Source organism: Lampetra planeri, chromosome 53 (assembly GCF_965212315.1).
Source record: "Lampetra planeri chromosome 53, kcLamPlan1.2.h2, whole genome shotgun sequence".
Lineage (NCBI taxonomy): Eukaryota > Metazoa > Chordata > Hyperoartia > Petromyzontiformes > Petromyzontidae > Lampetra > Lampetra planeri.
In genome coordinates, this window is record NC_136159.1 from 7,011,902 (window position 1) to 7,031,278 (window position 19,377).

Here is a 19,377-nt window from a genome sequence, read left to right on the forward strand (position 1 = left end):
TTGGTTTTTGCTTCACCAATTTTATTCCAAATTATGAAATTATTGTTCATACATTGAAGGCTCAACGCGCCTGATGCGCACATTAGAAAGTGTCTTTGGTCCCAAACCTGGCTTAAAATGTACAAAAAGAACAGGGCATTAGTAATTTAGTCAGATGGTTTTCTACAGATACTTTGATTTTGACTTGGTGGATCTGGCTTCTTTTCTCATGGTATCCTGCAAACTTTTCCAAACTATTGTTGAATGACCCATGCCTTTTTAACAAATGGCCACATAGATTCAGAAATGCACATGAATAGACGTTTTCTTTGCAAATGTTAATTTAAAAAATCACCCACATTCACAATATTTTCCTTTGAATCAGGCCATTCCTCACGTGTTGCGCCTTTAACGCGTTCCTTCGGAGTGGGCAGGTAGTAACTTGGTTGGACAGCGCATTTATGCGATCCGTGTCACGCGGCGCAAGCTGCGTGGGGCGGCGCGTCACGTGGTGCTGAGCCCGCCCGAAGCGCTTTATGAAATACAAATCGAGGGCGTTGCTATGCACGACAGACAGACACATAATCCCTGGTAGGCAGTGGGGAACTGTTGTTCCTACCTGTAATACTCTTTAGACAGACAGAATAAAAAGGAAACATTCAGACATCACGCTAATAAAACACACAGCCACGAGCCAGGCAGGAGTTGACCCTACAGTCTTCTGATCCGTTGTCAGACGCATTATCCATTGCGCCACTGGCCCCATGTTACTTAGCTCTTGTCAGACCTGTCTGTACAGTAACTGTGGCTGTGTAAGGACTGGGTGCAGGTTTGACTCTGCATTGCTACTGGTTTATATACTAGTAGTGAAGTGATAGAATACGTTACAAGGTTCCTTCGATAGTTCAGTTGGTAGAGTGGAGGACTGTAGTTGGTTTGTGGTTGAAATCCTTAGGTCGCTGGTTTGACTCCGGCTCGAAGGAGGTTGGTTTTTGCTTCACCAATTTTATTCCAAATTATGAAATTATTGTTTCAACAATGAAGGCTCAACGCGCCTGACGTGCACATTAGGAAAGTGTCTTTTGGGCCAAACCTGGGCTTAAAATGCACAAAAAGAATAGGGCATTAGTAGTTTAGTCAAATGGTTTTCTACAGATACTTTGATTTTAACTTGGTGGATCTGGCTTCTTTTCTCATGGTGGTCTGCAAACTTTTCCAATATATTGTTGAATGACCCATGCCTTTTTAACAATGGCCACATAGATTCAGAAATGCACATGAATAGACGTTTTCTTTGCAAATGTTAATTTAAAAAATCACCCACATTCACAATATTTTCCTTTGAATCAGGCCATTCCTCACATGTTGCGCCTTTAACACGTTCCTTCGGAGTGGGCAGGTAGTAACTTGGTTGGACAGCGCATTCATGCGATCCGTGTCACGCGGCGCAAGCTGCGTGGGGCGGCGCGTCACGTGGTGCTGAGCCCGCCCGAAGCGCTCTATGAAATACAAATCGAGGGCGTTGCTATGCACGACAGACAAACAAATAATCCCTGGTGGGCAGTGGGGAACTGTTGTTCCTACCTGTAATACTCTTTAGACAGACAGAATAAAAAGGAAACATTCAGACATCACGCTAATAAAACACACAGCCACGAGCCAGGCAGGAGTTGACCCTACACTCTTCTGATCCGTAGTCAGACGCGTTATCCATTGCGCCACTGACCCCATGTTACTTAGCTCTTGTCAGACCTGTCTGTACAGTAACTGTGGCTGTGTATGGACTGGGTGCAGGTTTGACTCTGCATTGCTACTGGTTTATATACTAGTAGTGAAGTGATAGAATACGTTACAAGGTTACTTCGATAGCGCAGTTGGTAGAGTGGAGGACTGTAGTTGGTTTGTGGTTGAAATCCTTAAGTCACTGGTTCGACTCCGGCTCGAAGGAGGTTGGTTTTTGCTTCACCAATTTTATTCCAAATTATGATATTATTGTTCATACAAGGAAGGCTCAACGCGCCTGACGTGCACATTAGGAACGTGTCTTTTGGGCCAAACCTGGGCTTAAAATTCACAAAAAGAATAGGGCATTCGTAGTTTAGTCAAATGGGTTTCTACAGATACTTTGATTTTGACTTGGTGGATCTGGCTTCTTTTCTCATGGTGGTCTACAAACTTTTCCAATATATTGTTGAATGACCCATGCCTTTTTAACAAATGGCCACATAGATTCAGAAATGCACATCAATAGACGTTTTCTTTGCAAACGTGAATTAAAAAAATCACTCACATTCACCATATTTTCGTTTAAATCAGGCCATTCCTCACATGTTGCGACTTTAAATACCCTTTAGAAAGATAGAATAAAAAGGAAGCATTCAGACATCATGCTAATTAAAACACTCACCCACGAGCCAGGCAGGAGTCGAACCTACAATCTGCTGATCCGTAGTCAGACGCGTTATCCATTGCGCCACTGGCCCCATGTTACTTAGTTCTTGTCAAACCTGTCTGTACAGGCTGTGCAAGGACTGGATGTAGGTTTGACTCTGCATTGCTACTGGTTTATATACTAGTAGTGAAGTGATAGAATACGTTACAAGGTTCCTTCGATAGCTCAGTTGGTAGAGTGGAGGACTGTAGTTGGTTTGTGGTTGAAATCCTTAGGTCGCTGGTTCGATTCCGGCTCGAAGGAGGTTGGTTTTTGCTTCACCAATTTTATTCCAAATTATGAAATTATTGTTCATGCAGATGTAGGGGTGTTACGGAGGGGCTGTATACAATGGGATCTAATGGGGAAGAAACACAGTGGGCGTGGCTATGTCGGTGCACGGGCAGGTGCTCCCAGCGACGTCCGCATCGGGCAGCCTGGGGGGCTGACTCGGAGCTGGGATCCCCCGGGGCCCCACCCCTCAGTGTGGGGTTTGGTATAAAAGGGGATGAGCCGGAGGGCTCGGGGAGTTATGTTAAGCTTAACCTAGTGAAGACGGAAGATCGTCCAGATAGGGCCCTGGACTCCCCTGCATCGCCGCCCTTATCAGGGCCGCACAGGACCGAGCCAGCGGCGTGGTCCCGAGAACCAGAGCTAGTGCTCTGGGACTCCGGGTACCGAAAGCCCGACTTACCAGTGTCGGGCTAGATAGCCTCCCCTAGCCCGTTAGTGGAGGACTAGGAGGAAGGTTAGGGATAGCTAGCAAGTGTATCCCCAGCTAGCCAGGTGAGGGGGCCGATACCCCCTCCAATGTTGTATGTCCGTGATTGTGCCAACTGACGCGGAAAAAATACGTGTGCCTCCAACCCCGGCGTCCAAGAGTCCTCAACGTTATTACACAATGAAGGCTCAACACGCCTGACGTGCACATTAGGAAAATGTCTTTTGGGCCAAACCTGGGCTTAAAATGCACGAAAAGAATAGGGCATTCTTAGTTTAGTCAAATGGGTTTCTACAGATACTTTGATTTTGACTTGGTGGATCTGGCTTCTTTTCTCATGGTGGCCTGCAAGCTTTTCCAATATATTGTTGAATGACCCATGCCTTTTTAACAAATGGCCACATAGATTCAGAAATGCACATCAATAGACGTTTTCTTTGCAAACGTGAATTAAAAAATTCACTCACATTCACCATATTTTCGTTTAAATCAGGCCATTCCTCACATGTTGCGACTTTAAATACCCTTTAGAAAGATAGAATAAAAAGGAAGCATTCAGACATCACGCTTATAAAACACACAGCCACGAGCCAGGCAGGAGTCGAACCTACAATCTTCTGATCCGTAGTCAGACGCGTTATCCATTGCGCCACTGGCCCCATGTTACTTAGCTCTTGTCAGACCTGTCTGTACAGGCTGTGTAAGGACTGGGTGCAGGATTGACTCTGCATTGCTACTGGTTTATGTACAAGTCGTGAAGTGATAGAATGGCATACAGGGTTCTTTCGATAGCATCTGTTGGTAGAGCGGAGGACTGTAGTTGGTTTGTGGTTAAAATCCTTAGGTCGCTGGTTTCTCCTCCGGCTCGAAGGAGGTTGGTTTTTGCTTCACCAATTTTATTCCAAATTATGAAATTATTGTTTCAACAATGAAGGCTCAACGCGCCTGACGGTGCACATTTGGAAAGTGTATTTTGGGCCAAACCTGGGCTTAAAATTCACAAAAAGAATAGGGCATTCTTAGTTTAGTCAAATGGGTTTCTACAGATACTTTGATTTTGACTTGGTGGATCTGGCTTCTTTTCTCATGGTGGCCTGCAAACTTTTCGAATATATTGTTGAATGACCCATGCCTTTTTAACAAATGGCCACATAGATTCAGAAATGCACATCAATAGACGTTTTTATTGCAAATGTTAATTAAAAAAATCACTCACATTCACCATATTTTCGTTTAAATCAGGCCATTCCTCAAATGTTGCGACTTTAAATGCCCTTTAGAATGATAGAATAAAAAGGAAGCATTCAGACATCACGCTAATAAAACACACACCCACGAGCCAGGTAGGAGTCGAACCTACAATCTTCTGATCCGTAGTCAGATGCGTTATCCATTGCGTCACTGGCCCCATGTTGCTTAGCTCTTGTCAGACCTGTCTGTACAGGCTGTGTAAGGACTGGATGCAGGTTTGACTCTACATTGCTACTGGTTTATGTACTAGAAGTGAAGTGATAGAATACGTTACAATGTTCCTTCAATAGCTCAGTTGGTAGGGCGGTGGACTGTAGTTGGTTTGAGGTTGATATCCTTAGGTCGCTGGTTCGAGGGCGGTTGGTTTTTGCTTCACCAATTTTCTTCCAAATTATGAAGTTATTGTTCATGCAATTGTAGAGGTGTAATTGTGTATGGGCACGGATGGCTAACAAACACAAGGGGTGTGGTTAGGGCCGTACACAGAGGAGGTGCTTAAACCAGCGAAGAGCGAAGACCAGCTAGAATAGGCTCGCTGTCCTTGTCAGGGCCGACCAGGGCAAGCCGGTGGCGTGGCCCCGAGAACCCTTCTTATAAGAGCCGGTCTGGAGACTCAGGGTGCCGGGATCTCAGCTTGGGCTGGGATAGGTAGCCTCCCCTAGCAGGACTCGGGCGTAGGTTAGTGGGGTTAGATGTTGCGTCTCCCTGTTAGACGAGTGAAGGGGACGATACCCCTCTAAGTGCTGTGTGTACCCGTTACTGTACACAAGTTGGTGTTAATAAATAAGTGTGCCTCCGACCCCGTCGTCAAAGCCTCCTGAATACTTACTACATCTGGGGTCAGAAGTGAACGTTCAACGATGGACACACGAGGGACGACACGTACCAGGGAGTCGGAGATGGAGGACACCTCGGCCGAATCGGCACCAGAGATGGCCGAGGTCGGATCGGAGCAGCCGGGGCCGAGTACACCCGCGCTGCTACGACAGGAAGGGGGGGATGCTTCGGCCGAGGGACTTCGGCTGGCTCACTCCCGCCTGGCGGAGCTGCTCTACGCTGCGGCCGCCACATTGGAGGAGATCACGCGGCTGGGGGCTGGAGGGGCTGCGCGGGACGACGACGGCAGCCGACGCGCGGCGACATTTCCCGCCACCCCGACGCGGCCTGCGGTTAAATTTCCCGCCATCACTACAGTGGGAGCAGAGGGCGGGGCCGGCCCACGTCAGGTGACTTCTGAGGGCCAAGCACAAGCCGTGACATCATCAACACCGGCCAGCACGTCAACAACGGAGCGACCGGCGATGCCATGCTCGCAGCCCGCCCACACTGTAACGTCTGCTGAGAACGACGGAGCGCGATCTGCAGCCACGGACGTCGCGTTACAGCAGCGACTGCCGCCTCTCAAAGAATTCGTGGGCACGGACGGGGACTGGGGCGGCTTCAAAAGACGGTTCATTGCTCATCAGGAGATGGCGAACTGGACGGACGCCGAAGCACTACGCGCGCTGCCGGCGATGCTGGACAACGACGCCCTGGCTACCCTCACCTCGGCGCCTAAGGAAAAGCGCGCCACGCTGCACTTGGCGCTGCAGCTGCTGTCAGCTGTCTACGGCCCGCCTTCGGACTGCAGGCAGCTGTTCCACGATCGTCATCGGGGCACCAACGAATCGCCTCTGGCCTTCCGGACGGCTCTCCTGGCCCTGGCGAAGGCAGCTTTCCCGCGGATGGACGAGGAAGGAGTGGACGCTATGGTGGCTGAAAAGCTGCTGCTACTCGCGGACCAGCTGGACGTCGCCGTCTTGGCTCAAGACGACACAGAGATGTCTTCCTTGCTGGTCGCACGCCACATCCACGGGGGCTTGCGGTCCCTGCGTCGCAAGGCCGCCAAGGGGGTGGCCAGCCATGCCATGGCGGCTACCACCCTCCCATCGGAGGAGGTCTGCGGGGTGGAGCGGCGGGGGGAATGGAGATCGACGGCACCACAGGCTCGGAATGGACCGAGCCGCCAGGAGCAGCCCAGGCCATCTGGGGCGCTCACACGCTGCTACAACTGTGGCCTTCAAGGCCACGTTGCTTCAGGATGCCGTGCTCCCCGTCAGCGCGGGGCGACACCTCGTCAGGACGCCGCGCCGTCTCCACCCAAGCTCCAGCAGAGAAATACGGCGAGTCGTGGCACCTCACACGTTTGGCCCATGCACACATCCGACACACACTCACGCGCTGAAACGAACAGGGCTCGCAAATCGACGGCCGTTGCGTCGGATTGTTCTGAAATGCGACGAGCGCTCCAACCGGGTCAGTGGTCAGAGCTCGCCCATCGTGTCGTTGGAGCGTCGGCGGGATCGTCGGTCGTGGTCGGTCATATTGATGGGGTAGAGGTGCGGATTTTAATTGACACAGGAGCATCGGCGACCATTATATCTGATTTGATTTATAACATCCTTCCCGTTCAAAGTCGTCCCTTGCTCCCCGTTGATGTGCCATGCTATGCTGCTAACGGGGGCTCGCTGGGCATCATTGGGCAAATCCGCGCCAAAATTTGCATTGGAGACATTAAATTATCCGGGCCTGTTTTGGTTTCCTCCTCACTGGCGGTTCCGTGCCTGTTGGGGACGGATTTCTTGGCCAAAATGCCCATTCGTATCTTGATCGACCAGGGGTGCATCGAGCTCCCGTCGGGCCGACGTGTTACATTTTTGTCTTCCCCCGCCACGGAGCGTTGGGCGTTTGCGACCGTGTAGGCGCTCGTGGCAAAAACTGTGCGCGTACCCCCGGGGGCTCAGATGCTCGTCCCTCTTAGGTTGCGTCGGCCGTTTGCTGAGGGGGTTGCAGATCGGGGGGTCTTGTTGGGACCATCTCGGGCCGGGGTCAATGGACCCGATTTGCTAGCGGCTCAGACCATGGTGAAAGGGGATGGGGACCCCTTCATTGCAGTCCTTAATGTAGGATCGCGAACGGCCGTGGTTACTCAAGGGACCGTGCTTGCACACGCAACGCCGGCACCCTATGAGGAACCACTCGTGGGTCAGGTAAGCACCGATCCTCCGTCGCGACCGCATTCGGACTGTGATGACGGATGGCTGGATGCGCTTTGCGCGGGATCAGTGGACCTGTCCGACTCGCAGCGTGCGCAGCTGCGAGTTCTCCTGAAATAATTTGCCAACGTTTTTAGTCAACACAAATTTGATATTGGTTGTACTAAATTGCTGCGACACCATATTGACACGGGTGACAGCGTGCCAATCTGCCAAAATCCCTTTCGGTTGAGTCCCGCCGAAAAGGATCATGTCAAATCGGCCATTGATGACATGCTAGCCGCCGATATCATTTCCCCTTCCAACAGCCCGTGGGGCGCGCCGATCGTTTTGGTGAAAAAACACGACGGCTCACTGCGGTTTTGTGTCGACTTTCGCCGATTGAACAAAATTTCTGTGGCAGATGCGTACCCGCTTCCTCGAATGGATGAGTCGCTCGATGCCTTGGCGGGGGCACGATTCTTTTCCACCCTGGATTTACTTTCTGGATTCTGGCAGCTTCCTCTGGATGACGAATCCAAACCTAAGACAGCTTTCCGTACACCGCAAGGCCTCTTCCAATTTAACCGCTTGCCGATGGGCTTACATTCTGCGCCAGCAACTTTTCAGCGGTTAATGGAACTGGTCTTGGCGGGCTTGCAATGGGATTCGTGTTTAATTTACTTGGACGATGTCATCGTCTTTAGCAAATCATTCGATGAACACCTCCAGAGGTTGCGTGCTGTTTTTCTCAAAATGCGGGCTGCCAATTTGAAATTTAAACCGCAGAAGTGCCATTTGCTCCGCGAATCGGTGCGGTATTTGGGTCATATTGTTGGACGCTCGGAGATATCCACTGATCCCGCCAAAACGGAATGCGTCAGCTCCTGGCCGACTCCCACCTCGGTGGGAGAGGTCAGGAGTTTCATTGGGTTCGCGTCGTACTACCGACGGTTTGTGGCTGACTTCGCTACGATCGCGAAACCATTGCATGCCTTGACGTCCAAGGGAGTCAAGTTTCATTGGGGGCCGGAGGAGGAGGCTGCTTTCTGCGCCCTCCGGAATGCCCTGGTAGGGGCTCTGCCGTTGAATTACCCCGATTTCTCACAACCCTTCTTGCTCGATACAGACGCAAGTAACACGGGCATTGGGGGCGTGCTGTCCCAGCTCATTGGTGGCGTAGAGCATGTGGTGGCTTACGGTAGTCGGGTACTGTCTCCGGCGGAACAACGGTACTGCGTTACCCGTCGGGAATTATTGGCAATTGTTTATTTCGTTCAGCAATACCGCCCGTATCTGTACGGTCGACGTTTCACCGTCCGTACAGATCATGCGGCTCTGCAGTACGCCCTGCGGGTTCAACAACCATCGGGGCAGTTGTCTCGATGGTTGGAGATTCTCCAAGACTACGACTTTGTCACCACATATCGTAAGGGCGTCCGCCACACGAACGCTGACGCCCTGTCGCGGTTGCCACCCACTTCGGAGTGCGCTTGCCTCTTGGGTTCGGGGCGTTGTAGGCCCCCGAACGTGACCACCGATTCGGTCCTCGTGGCCGCCGCCGATGCGCCTTCAGCTTCGGGTCCTATCGAGCAAGAAGGGAGGGATTCGTGGCTGGGGTTGTCGGTTGCGGAGTGGGGACGCCTCCAAATGGAGGACACCTCCCTCCTCGCTCTGCGCCGTCACACCGGGGGGGTTGGTCAGGGGGTGGCGAACGTTGACTCGTGGGGGTTGTTCCAGGGGCTTTTAATGCACTGGGACGGGAAATCCCGCCGCCAACGGCTCGTGGTGCCTGCAGCATTGAGGGGTAAGGTGGTATGGGCTGCGCATGAGCGGCTCTTGCACTTGGGGGTTCACAAGACCTTTGCCATGCTCCAGCTCGATTTCTTCTGGCCGGGCATGGCAAAGGACGTGGGGGATCTCCTGGGGTCGTGCACGCAATGCGCGCAGCGGAAGCCACCAGCGAGGGGGTCCAACCCTCCGCTGCAGTCCATAAAGGTTTCCCGGATTAACGAGCTCGTTGCTCTGGATATTCTCGGGCCATTTCCCGCTACACCCAGGGGAAATAGGTATTTATTGACAGGGGTCGAATACTTCACGAGATGGCCCATGGCCTGGCCCCTGGCCAACCAGTCGGCAGCAGCCATCGCGGAGGCCTTTGTCCAGGGCTATGTCCTCGACAAGGGTGCTCCGGAACGGCTGCTGACTGACCAGGGTAAGAATTTTTCGGGGAAACTCCTCCGCGAGGTGTGCGACCTCTTGGGTACGGAGAAAATTCGGACCTCCCCATATCACCCACAAACTGATGGGATGGTGGAACGGCTGCATCGGACTATCACGTCCATGCTGTCCCAGCAGGTATCGGAATCCCAGACAGATTGGGACCTTCGCATTGCCTGTGTGTTACAAGCCTACAGGATGGCTCCCCATGCCGCCACCGGATTTTCCCCTTTCTTTTTAATGTATGGCTGCAAGGCTAACCCGCCTGTGACGACCCAGCTGAAGCTCTCGGCGCCTCAGGCGAAGTCTACATTGTCCGAACACGTTAAATTTAACATCGGCAAATTATCTGAGGCGCGGGAAGCGGCCGTGCAAAATTCTGAACTCCGCCAGAAGGCGAACGAGAGGCTTAGGCTGGGGCGGGTACATGTGTTCAAATGGAAACCGGGGGACAGGGCATGGTTGCACTGTCCCCAGGTGCCGCTGGCGACCTCGTCAAAGTTGGTACGGCCGTGGCGGGGGCCCGTGGAGGTCGTACAGGTCTTGTGGCCGCAATGTGTACGCGTCAAATGGGGGAGACGTCGGTGGTACGTGCACCCCTCCAGGTTGAAACCCTTCATTGCGCCGCCCCGTGGTTTGTACACACACACGCATGGCTAAACGTGTGAGGGGTCCGCCGACTCCCCGACGTCGCTGCTTTTGCCTAACCTGACATCGACTGTTCCATCTCCAGGTGCAACAGGAGTGACGGGTCCATGACCGCCAACCCCTCCCGGGGGGGTCGGGGGTCACTCGGCAGCGAAGCCAGACTCTCTCGCACCGGGACCGTCAACAACCGCCACTGAGCGTGCCGGGACGGGCCCTTGTGACGGGCCCGCCGCGAGAACGCGCGCCAAAACGCGCAGACTTTTGTGAGGTCGGCCGTTGGGGGGCCCTTGCAGATGGTGGGGGGAGGCGTCCGGAGCGTGTGTATATATGTTGGTTTTGCGGAATGGGGTATTTATTCGGGGGGGTGCGTCGGGTTATTTTTTTTTCTTCCTGTTTCCTGTTGTTGTTGTTGTTGTTATGGTTGTCATTGTTCTTGTTAAAATTACGCGAGGCACACACGGTTTTGGGGAGGGATGCACCTTTATTCTGATTTTGTTGCAGCCGGGGACGGCTGCGAGCTGTACAGGAGGGGGTGATGTAGAGGTGTAATTGTGTATGGGCACGGATGGCTAACAAACACAAGGGGCGTGGTTAGGGCCGTACACAGAGGAGGTTCTCACACTGACGTCCGCACCTGCATCCCCCACGGGCCCCTCCCGGGGGCCGAGTACTATAAAAGGTGGTGAGCCGGAGGGCTCGAGGTCGAGTATTAGCTTAAACCAGCGAAGAGCGAAGACCAGCTAGAATAGGCCCCGGAGCTCCCCTGGCTCGCTGTCCTTGTCAGGGCCGACCAGGGCAAGCCGGTGGCGTGGCCCCGAGAGCCCAGACTGACGTTCTAATAAGAGCCGGTCTGGAGACTCAGGGTGCCGGGATCCCAGCTTTACCAGGGCTGGGATAGGTAGCCTCCCCTAGCTCCGTAGTGGAGGACTCGGGCGTAGGTTAGTGGGGTTAGATGTTGCGTCTCCCTGTTAGACGAGTGATGGGGACGATACCCCTCTAAGTGCTGTGTGTACCCGTTACTGTACACAAGTTGGTGTTAATTAATAAGTGTGCCTCCGACCCCGTCGTCAAAGCCTCCTGATACTTACTACACAATGAAGGCTCAACGCGCCTGACGTGCACATTAGAAAGTGTCTTTGGTCCAAACCTGGCTTAAAATGTACAAAAAGAACAGCGCATTAGTAGTTTAGTCAGATGGTTTTCTGCAGAAAATTTGATTTGACTTGGTGGATCTGGCTTCTTTTTCTCATGTTGGTTAGCAAACTTTTCCAAAATATTGTTGAATGACCCATGCCTTTTTAACAAATGGCCACATAGATTCAGAAATGCACATCAATAGACGTTTTCTTTGCAAATGTTAATTTAAAAAATCACTCACATTCACATTATTTTCGTTTAAATCAGGCCATTCCTCACATGTTGTGACTTTAAATACCCTTTAGAAAGATAGAATAAAAAGGAAGCATTCAGACATCATGCTAATAAAACACACAACCACGCGCCAGGCAGGAGTCGAACCTACAATCTTCTGATCCGTAGTCAGACGTGTTATCCATTGCGCCACTGGCCCCATGTTACTTAGCTCTTGTCAGACCTGTCTGTACAGGCTGTGTAAGGACTGGATGCAGGTTTGACTCTGCATTGCTACTGGTTTATGTACTAGTAGTCAAGTGATAGAATACGTTACAAGGTTCCTTCGATAGCTCAGTTGGTAGAGCGGGGGACTGTAGTTGGTTTGTTGTTGAAATCCTTAGGTCACTGGTTCGACTCCGGCTCGAAGGAGGTTGGTATTTGCTTCACCAATTTTATTCCAAATTATGAAATTATTGTTCATACATTGCAGGCTCAACGCGCCTGATGTGCACATTAGAGAGTGTCTTTGGTCCAAACCTGGCTTAAAATGTACAAAAAGAACAGGGCATTAGTAGTTTAGTCAGATGGTTTTCTGCAGAAAATTTGATTTTGACTTGGTGGATCTGGCTTCTTTTCTCATGGTGGTCTGCAAACTTTTCCAAAATAATGTTGAATGACCCATGCCTTTTTAACAAATGGCCACATAGATTCAGAAATGCACATCAATAGACGTTTTCTTTGCAAATGTTAAATTAAAAAATCACTCACATTCACCATATTTTCGTTTAAATCAGGCCATTCCTCACATGTTGCGCCTTTAACACGTTCCTTCCGAGTGGGCAGGTAGTAACTTGGTTGGACAGCGCATTCGTGCGATCCGTGTCACATGGCGCAAGCTGCGTGGGGCAGCGCGTCACGTGGTGCTGAGCCCGCCCGAAGCGCTCTATGAAATACAAATCGAGGGCGTTGCTATGCACGACAGACAGACAAATAATCCCTGGTGGGCAGTGTGGAACTGTTGTTCCTACCTGTAATACTCTTTCGAAAGACGGAAGAAAGAGGAAGCATTCAGACATTACGCTAATAAAACACACAGCCACGAGCCAGGCAGGAGTCGAACCTACAATCTTCTGATCCGTAGTCAGACGCGTTATCCATTGCGCCACTGGCCCCATGTTCCTTAGCTCTTGCCAGACCTGTCTTTACAGGCTGTGTAAGGACTGGCTGCAGGTTTGACTCTGCATTGCTACTGGTTTATGTACTAGTAGTGAAGTGATTGAATACGTTACAAGGTTCCTTCGATAGCTCAGTTGGTAGAGCGGAGGACTGTAGTTGCTTTGTGGTTGAAATCCTTAGGTTGCAGTTTCGACTCCGGCTCGAAGGAGGTTGGTTTTTGTTTCACCAATTTGATTCCAAATTATGAAATTATTGTTTCAACAATGAAGGCTCAACGGGCCTGACGTGAACATTAGGAAAGTGTCTTTTGAGCCAAACCTGGGCTTAAAATGCACAAAAAGAACAGGGCATTAGTAGTTTAGTCAGAACGTTTTCTAGAGATACTTTGATTTTGACTTGGTGGATCTGGCTTCTTTTCTCATGGTGGTCTGCAAACCTTTCCAAACTATTGTTGAATGACCCATGCCTTTTTAACAAATGGCCACATAGATTCAGAAATGCACATCAATAAACGTTTTCTTTGCAAATGTTAATTTAAAAAAAATTCACTCACATTCACCATATTTTCGTTTGAATCAGGCCATTCCTCACATGTTGCGACTTTTAATACCCTTTAGAAAGATAGAATAAAAAGGAAGCATTTAGACATCACGCCAATAAAACACCCACCCGCGAGCCAGGCAGGAGTCGAACCTACAATCTTCTGATCCGTAGTCAGACGCGTTATCCATTGCGCCACTGGCCCCATGTTACTTAGCTTTTGTCAGACCTGTCTGTACAGGCTGTGTAAGGACTGGATGCAGGTTTGACTCTGCATTGCTACTGGTTTATGTCAGTGGCGGCTCCTGCAAAATCTCTCAGGGGCGGCAAATGTCTGGATGATTGATAAGGATAAGGTCCACCCATGCAATGGATAAATTAACAGCTTAAGCATGTAAAGGCAACTTCACTTCTTTAATATCAATGAAAAATAAAGTGACTCTTACAATACATCTTGTTTGTTTCTATACTCACTATTATTACAATCCACTCAGTTTCTTTTATTAAAGATTCCACTAGGTGGCGACAAATTATATTGTTGGATGAAACGTGCTTACGTATGATGACGTAAGCACGTTAGTGCGAGCCCTCCCGGAAGCCATAGAGAATGCATTGCAGCGCCAGCCCTTCGAAAAAACACATCTTTGAATGTAAGTCTATGGGGCCACTCGGGGCGATTCTCAGCCGGAGTGAAATCGCCCAAAAAGAGGCGGTACTCCACAGAACGTGACATGACGCTGATTGGACTATCTCCAGAGGCACAGTAACGGCTGAGATTGGTGGTGCATCGCCCAATCGCCCTAATGAAGAAACGGCCACTGGTTTATGTACTAGTAGTGAAGTGATAGAATACGTTACAAGGTTCCTTCGATAGCTCAGTTGGTAGAGCGGAGGACTGTAGTTGGTTTGTTGTTGAAATCCTTAGGTCGCTCGTTTGACTCCGGCTTGAAGGAGGTTGGTTTTTGCTTCAATTTTATCACAAATTATGAAATTATTGTTTCAACAATGAAAGGTTCAACGCGCCTGACGTGCACATTAGGAAAGTGTCTTTTGGGCCAAACCTGGGCTTAAAATGCACAAACAGAATAGGGCATTCATAGTTTAGTCAAATGGATTTCTACAAATACTTTGATTTTGACTTGGTGGATCTGGCTTCTTTTCTCATGGTGGTCTGCAAACTTTTCCAATATATTGTTGCATGACCCATGCCTTTTTAACAAATGGCCACATAGATTCAGAAATGCACATCAATAGACGTTTTCTTTGCAAATGTTAATTTAAAAAATCACTCACATTCACCATATTTTCGTTTAAATCAGGCCATTCCTCACATGTTGCGCCTTTAACACGTTCCTTCAGAGTGGGCAGGTAGTAACTTGGTTGGACAGCGCATTCGTGCGATCCGTGTCACGCGGCGCGTCACGTGGTGCTGTACCCGCCCGAAGCGCTCTATGAAATACAAATCGAGGGCGTTGCTATGCACGACAGACAGCCAGACAAATAATCCCTGGTGGGCAGTTGGGTAACTGTTGTTCCTACCTGTATAATCCCTGGTGGGCAGTGTGGAACTGTTGTTCCAACCTGTAATACTCTTTAGAAATACAGAAGTAAAAGGAAGCATTCAGACATCACGCTAATAAAACACACAGCCACGAGCCAGGCAGGAGTCGAACCTACAATTTTCTAATCCGTAGTCAGACGCGTTATCCATTGCGCCACTGGCCCCATGTCCATTAGCTGTTGTTCAGACCTGTCTGTACAGTAACTGTAGCTGTATAAGATTAAGTACTGGGTGCAGGTCTTGGTCTGCATTTAAACTGGTGTATGGACAAACAGCGAAGTGATATAAACCCTTATCTAGCTATTTGGCCACCTGTTCACATCGAGAGTCCAAAAGTGGAAATGTTCAGTTAAATATTAAAGCATCATTTCACCCTAGCTTTTTCTACATTGAATGATATTTAATTGTAGGGGCACTTGTAGTTAATTTTTTTTTATAGTTGTATGTGTTTCTCTTGACTTGATCTCATGAAGATTTTCTGTCATTGAAAATGCACCTCAAGATTTGGCTCGATATGGAAGACAATACTGTATAACAAAGCATTATTATTATTATTATTTGTAAATGGTGAATAGTACATCATGTACAACAATCAAACTCAGGTAGCTTGTATTAGTCACAATCAATAAAAAATAATCACTGTACCACCATCCCCTTATACAAATTCATGAATGTGGATACATACATCACACTTAATTAAAATATGTAATAACATTACATTTGTAATTGGCATCTAATTGACGAAAATCTAAGTAATTGATGATTTGTGCCTAAATTGCACATCCGCCCGTAGTTTGTAAATGTAATGGATTTTGCCCCCATCCCCCGCCTCTCCACAAAGTGACACGAAGCATATTTAAATTGTACAGTACATGCGAGATCGTTACGGACCTTCGACCCAGCTTTTAAGGGCGCGCATTGGGTGAGCAAAGTTTTTCCGCCACTGGAGACCGTGAATCCCGCACGTACACGCGCGCGCGCGCACACACGCACGTGAACGTTTATGGCGTCGTCAACTTTATTGAAGCAGCGCCCCTCGCCAGCAACTCTCACACAGATGGCGTCACCGTCAACGCCAGAGAGAGAGGTCACGGCAGTGCCTGCGATAGCACCACAGTGCTTGCTGACAGCGCCTTGGCATTCACCGGGATTTTCCAACTCCACAAGGGTGATATGAATTGTCATGAATCAGGGTCACGGTTCGACTCAAGGATCTGTTCTTGGGGTCACGGCTGACATCAGTGGTGAGTGATACCTGAATCAGTCCTGGAACTCTCACTTTACAACCTGCACTCACAGGCATGGTGCGTGAACCCAGCCTCTCAGAATTACCGGGTCACGAGCGTGGTGAGTGCGGGTTCATTTAGGGTGACTTGGTCTTAGGTAAATATTGTAGCTTCACACCAACGTTACAAGTCCAAACGGTGTCAGGCTTACAAGATGCATGACTACCAAGCCCATGAGAAACGCACCCGGTGCTTGAACCCAGACTCTCAGAATTACCGGCTCATTGTCTCAAAAAAGGCATTGAACGACTGGGAATCGGCCAAAGTGTGGGTTTGAACACAGGATCATAGATTGCTGGCTCAGCGAGAAGCACCCAAACCCAGGGCTTGAACCCAGATGTTTTGCGACATAACCTCAGCGTCTCAATTTAAACACTAGGTCTTTGAAACACACCCAGACCTAGGGCATGAACACAGAGGCAATGGCGCAGTGTTGCAATAAAAAAAAAGTTTGCTTCCTGAGGGATACATATACCCAGGGTTTGAAACCACGCCCTTATAGGTAGGTGATGGTTTAGTCACTCAACAGAAGACGAATATTCTAGACAAAAGCATTGAATTTGGAATTAATACCTTCATAGATACTGGCTGGCTCATTCTAACATAAATATCAGCCCCTATGAGCCACTGATCAAGCTCTCCATTCTTGACAATGTCCTTAATTTCCGACAAAAAGCAGTATCCGGGTGGCAAACACCCTTCACGCGAACACTTGAGGTTATGTGCTGAATCTCACCAAAATCTCACATTCAAGGACCGGCCGCCGCCATCATTGCCATGGTAACATCCACGATTGGACAGAACCAGGTTGAGTGGGAGAGGGCATCGGCCGTGGTCTTATATAATTTACGACTAAATTACCCTGCATGCACCCAATCTCGCCAGATCTCGGATAACAAGGAGAGTTCACTATGAGACCTCCTTTAGCAGTTGGAAAATATAGTAATAGGTTTTTACCCTTTTAAACTGGTACAAAACTGACACCTTTATTCAAGGCATCATGTTTGCAATAACCACAACACAAGTAGTCAAAATGCAAACAAAAAGAAACAACTCTGATGATGATAATGATATGCACTGTCCTTGAAGTTGATTGGTCCACACCCGAGACAGCTTTCCTTAGAGCCTAGTCTCCATTGGTGTTGGACCAGATGACACCAGAAGGCGTAAAACTCAAAAACAGTGCACTATCAGAGTATTGAGAGCTCGGGGTAAGCATTTACACTATGAGACCTCCTTTACCAGTGGCAAAATATAGTAGTAGGTTTTTACCCTTTAAACTGACTACTTGTGTTGTGGTTATTGCAAACATGATGCCTTGTATAAAGGTGTCAGTTTTGTACCAGTTTAAAGGGTTAAAACCTACTACTATAAGGAGAGTTCGGCCTGGTTTGCATGTGCATCGGAGACTGCCTGGGAATAGCAGGTGTCGTAGGCTTGGGCTAAGAGCTGACCAGGAGATATTGCGGTACAAGCAATGGACTATTGAATCCATCCGTGCGGAGCTTTAGAGCGTTTACCCTCTTGTGTGTGGTGGGTTTTTTCTGGGTTCTCCGGTTGCTTCCCACACAAAGTGGAATGCTCATGAATGAGATTGGTGAAGCATTGCAACGCACAAATCTCCTAAAACAAGTCTTGAGACTCACTGAGATATTCCTCATCGATGATGGCATATAATTTGGTTTGTAATTTGGATTCGTTCGGATATTTCGTGATTTTTCTGGGTTATTTGTTTCAATTTTTGTTGATTATTTATCAGACATTCGATTGCGATGTTGTGGAGCTGACAACTCAAGCGTGTCGCTGCACCCGGTCTAACATCAGCTTCGCTGTGCATGCGACCAATAAACTTCGATTGATTGTAATGCCGAAACCGCTCCAGAGTTCGCATGTCTTGAATCAATGCCGCTGAAATTATGCATTCGCAAAGGGCCGTGCGGCTGATGGATTGTGTAAGGCACACTTTCATTGTTTATGTGATTTATTTTGTCATTTATATTCTCCACGACACTTACGATTTGTTTTTACTCATAAGCTTATTTCTGTTTTACAGCAGCTATGGTGTAACTTGAGGCGATGTATATCGAGGCATTCAAGAGTTCAAGTTATCATTGCATATTTTACCCGATTTCATATTTGAATATGTGTGTACAATGTTTTAATGCCCCCTTGAGTGGGGGCGATACTACATTTCAAATAAAACCTTTAACCTTGAAATAAATTGAATGACTATTTAATGAACAATATATTCAATCATTATCACGATAATTTTGTCAGATTAATGACGATGAGATGAAGTAGAACAAGATGCGTGGATTACAAGCCCATGATAAACCGCTGATCAGTGTAGGCTGGTGAAGTGGTGGGGGATTGGGAGTCTTGCTAGGACTCGTTCAGATATCGTTTGTCAATTATGCCAGCAATGCATGGCCTGGAATCAAACTCAAGCAACAAGGTTCATAGTGGAGCGCGCCAATCCACTGTGCCACCACTTATCTGCAAGATGTACCGTACGTGTGTGAGAGGATGACCCCAGTAGATGTCACAAAACTACTTTGGAAGCCGCTTCAGTTGGCCTCTTTATCCACACTAGGGGCACACATTTTACATGACCTGCGAAGAGTGTTAGTCACATGTCAAAGAAGACAAAAAAATGTTTAAAAGTCTCATCGCTGGAATTTTGCCAAAATGAAAACGAAAATGTAACATAGTGGACGTGTTTCGATTTAAAGCTTTCGTGACTGCAGGGATTCATATTCTTGATTCTTTCGTGACTTTACCGAAAGAACCAAGAATATAGTGGACGTGGTTGTGTGTAGTCAATGGTGGCCGGACTGGGACCAGCCACTCACTACATTTAAGGACCTGGTCTAATCACCACTCAGTCTATGGGAATCTCTGGGTTATCATATAAGTCGATGAGACTGTGTGAAATATATTTGTGATCAGCCTGAGATCACTAACTCAGTCCACTTGAGAAAATCCGGTTTAATGGCAGTTGGGTAGCACAAAGCTCAAATTTAGAGCCCAGGATCTCAGAAGGTCGAAGGCTCAGCGTCACTGACCTCTGATCCAGTTGCACCAACTCAAAACCTTTAACAATTTTATAGCGAAGCGTATGCCGCCACACTAAACGAACTGAGCAAATAACGTACAGTGCAGGTAGGCGTTGTAGCTGTGTCAATAGGAGCGTGGAC

The 19,377-nt window shown here is 48.7% G+C and overlaps 9 non-coding genes across 9 annotated transcripts; 5 read left to right on the plus strand and 4 right to left on the minus strand.

The window, feature by feature from the left end:
* The first annotated feature begins 873 nt into the window (after positions 1-873).
* TRNAY-GUA (transfer RNA tyrosine (anticodon GUA)) lies at positions 874-962 on the plus strand. Its single transcript is given in 2 exon segments — positions 874-910; positions 927-962. It is a non-coding gene; the product is annotated as a tRNA-Tyr (tRNA).
* A 1,623-nt stretch (positions 963-2,585) lies between these two features.
* Positions 2,586-2,674, plus strand: TRNAY-GUA (transfer RNA tyrosine (anticodon GUA)). Its single transcript is given in 2 exon segments — positions 2,586-2,622; positions 2,639-2,674. It is a non-coding gene; the product is annotated as a tRNA-Tyr (tRNA).
* A 1,043-nt stretch (positions 2,675-3,717) lies between these two features.
* Positions 3,718-3,790, minus strand: TRNAR-ACG (transfer RNA arginine (anticodon ACG)). Its single transcript has one exon. It is a non-coding gene; the product is annotated as a tRNA-Arg (tRNA).
* A 676-nt stretch (positions 3,791-4,466) lies between these two features.
* TRNAR-ACG (transfer RNA arginine (anticodon ACG)) lies at positions 4,467-4,539 on the minus strand. The gene has a single exon. It is a non-coding gene; the product is annotated as a tRNA-Arg (tRNA).
* Positions 4,540-11,957: 7,418 nt separating this feature from the next.
* TRNAY-GUA (transfer RNA tyrosine (anticodon GUA)) lies at positions 11,958-12,046 on the plus strand. Its single transcript is given in 2 exon segments — positions 11,958-11,994; positions 12,011-12,046. It is a non-coding gene; the product is annotated as a tRNA-Tyr (tRNA).
* Positions 12,047-12,716: 670 nt separating this feature from the next.
* TRNAR-ACG (transfer RNA arginine (anticodon ACG)) lies at positions 12,717-12,789 on the minus strand. The gene has a single exon. It is a non-coding gene; the product is annotated as a tRNA-Arg (tRNA).
* Positions 12,790-12,912: 123 nt separating this feature from the next.
* TRNAY-GUA (transfer RNA tyrosine (anticodon GUA)) lies at positions 12,913-13,001 on the plus strand. Its single transcript is given in 2 exon segments — positions 12,913-12,949; positions 12,966-13,001. It is a non-coding gene; the product is annotated as a tRNA-Tyr (tRNA).
* Positions 13,002-13,465: 464 nt separating this feature from the next.
* On the minus strand, positions 13,466-13,538 carry TRNAR-ACG (transfer RNA arginine (anticodon ACG)). Its single transcript has one exon. It is a non-coding gene; the product is annotated as a tRNA-Arg (tRNA).
* A 659-nt stretch (positions 13,539-14,197) lies between these two features.
* Positions 14,198-14,286, plus strand: TRNAY-GUA (transfer RNA tyrosine (anticodon GUA)). The gene is given in 2 exon segments: positions 14,198-14,234; positions 14,251-14,286. It is a non-coding gene; the product is annotated as a tRNA-Tyr (tRNA).
* The last annotated feature ends 5,091 nt before the right edge of the window (positions 14,287-19,377 follow it).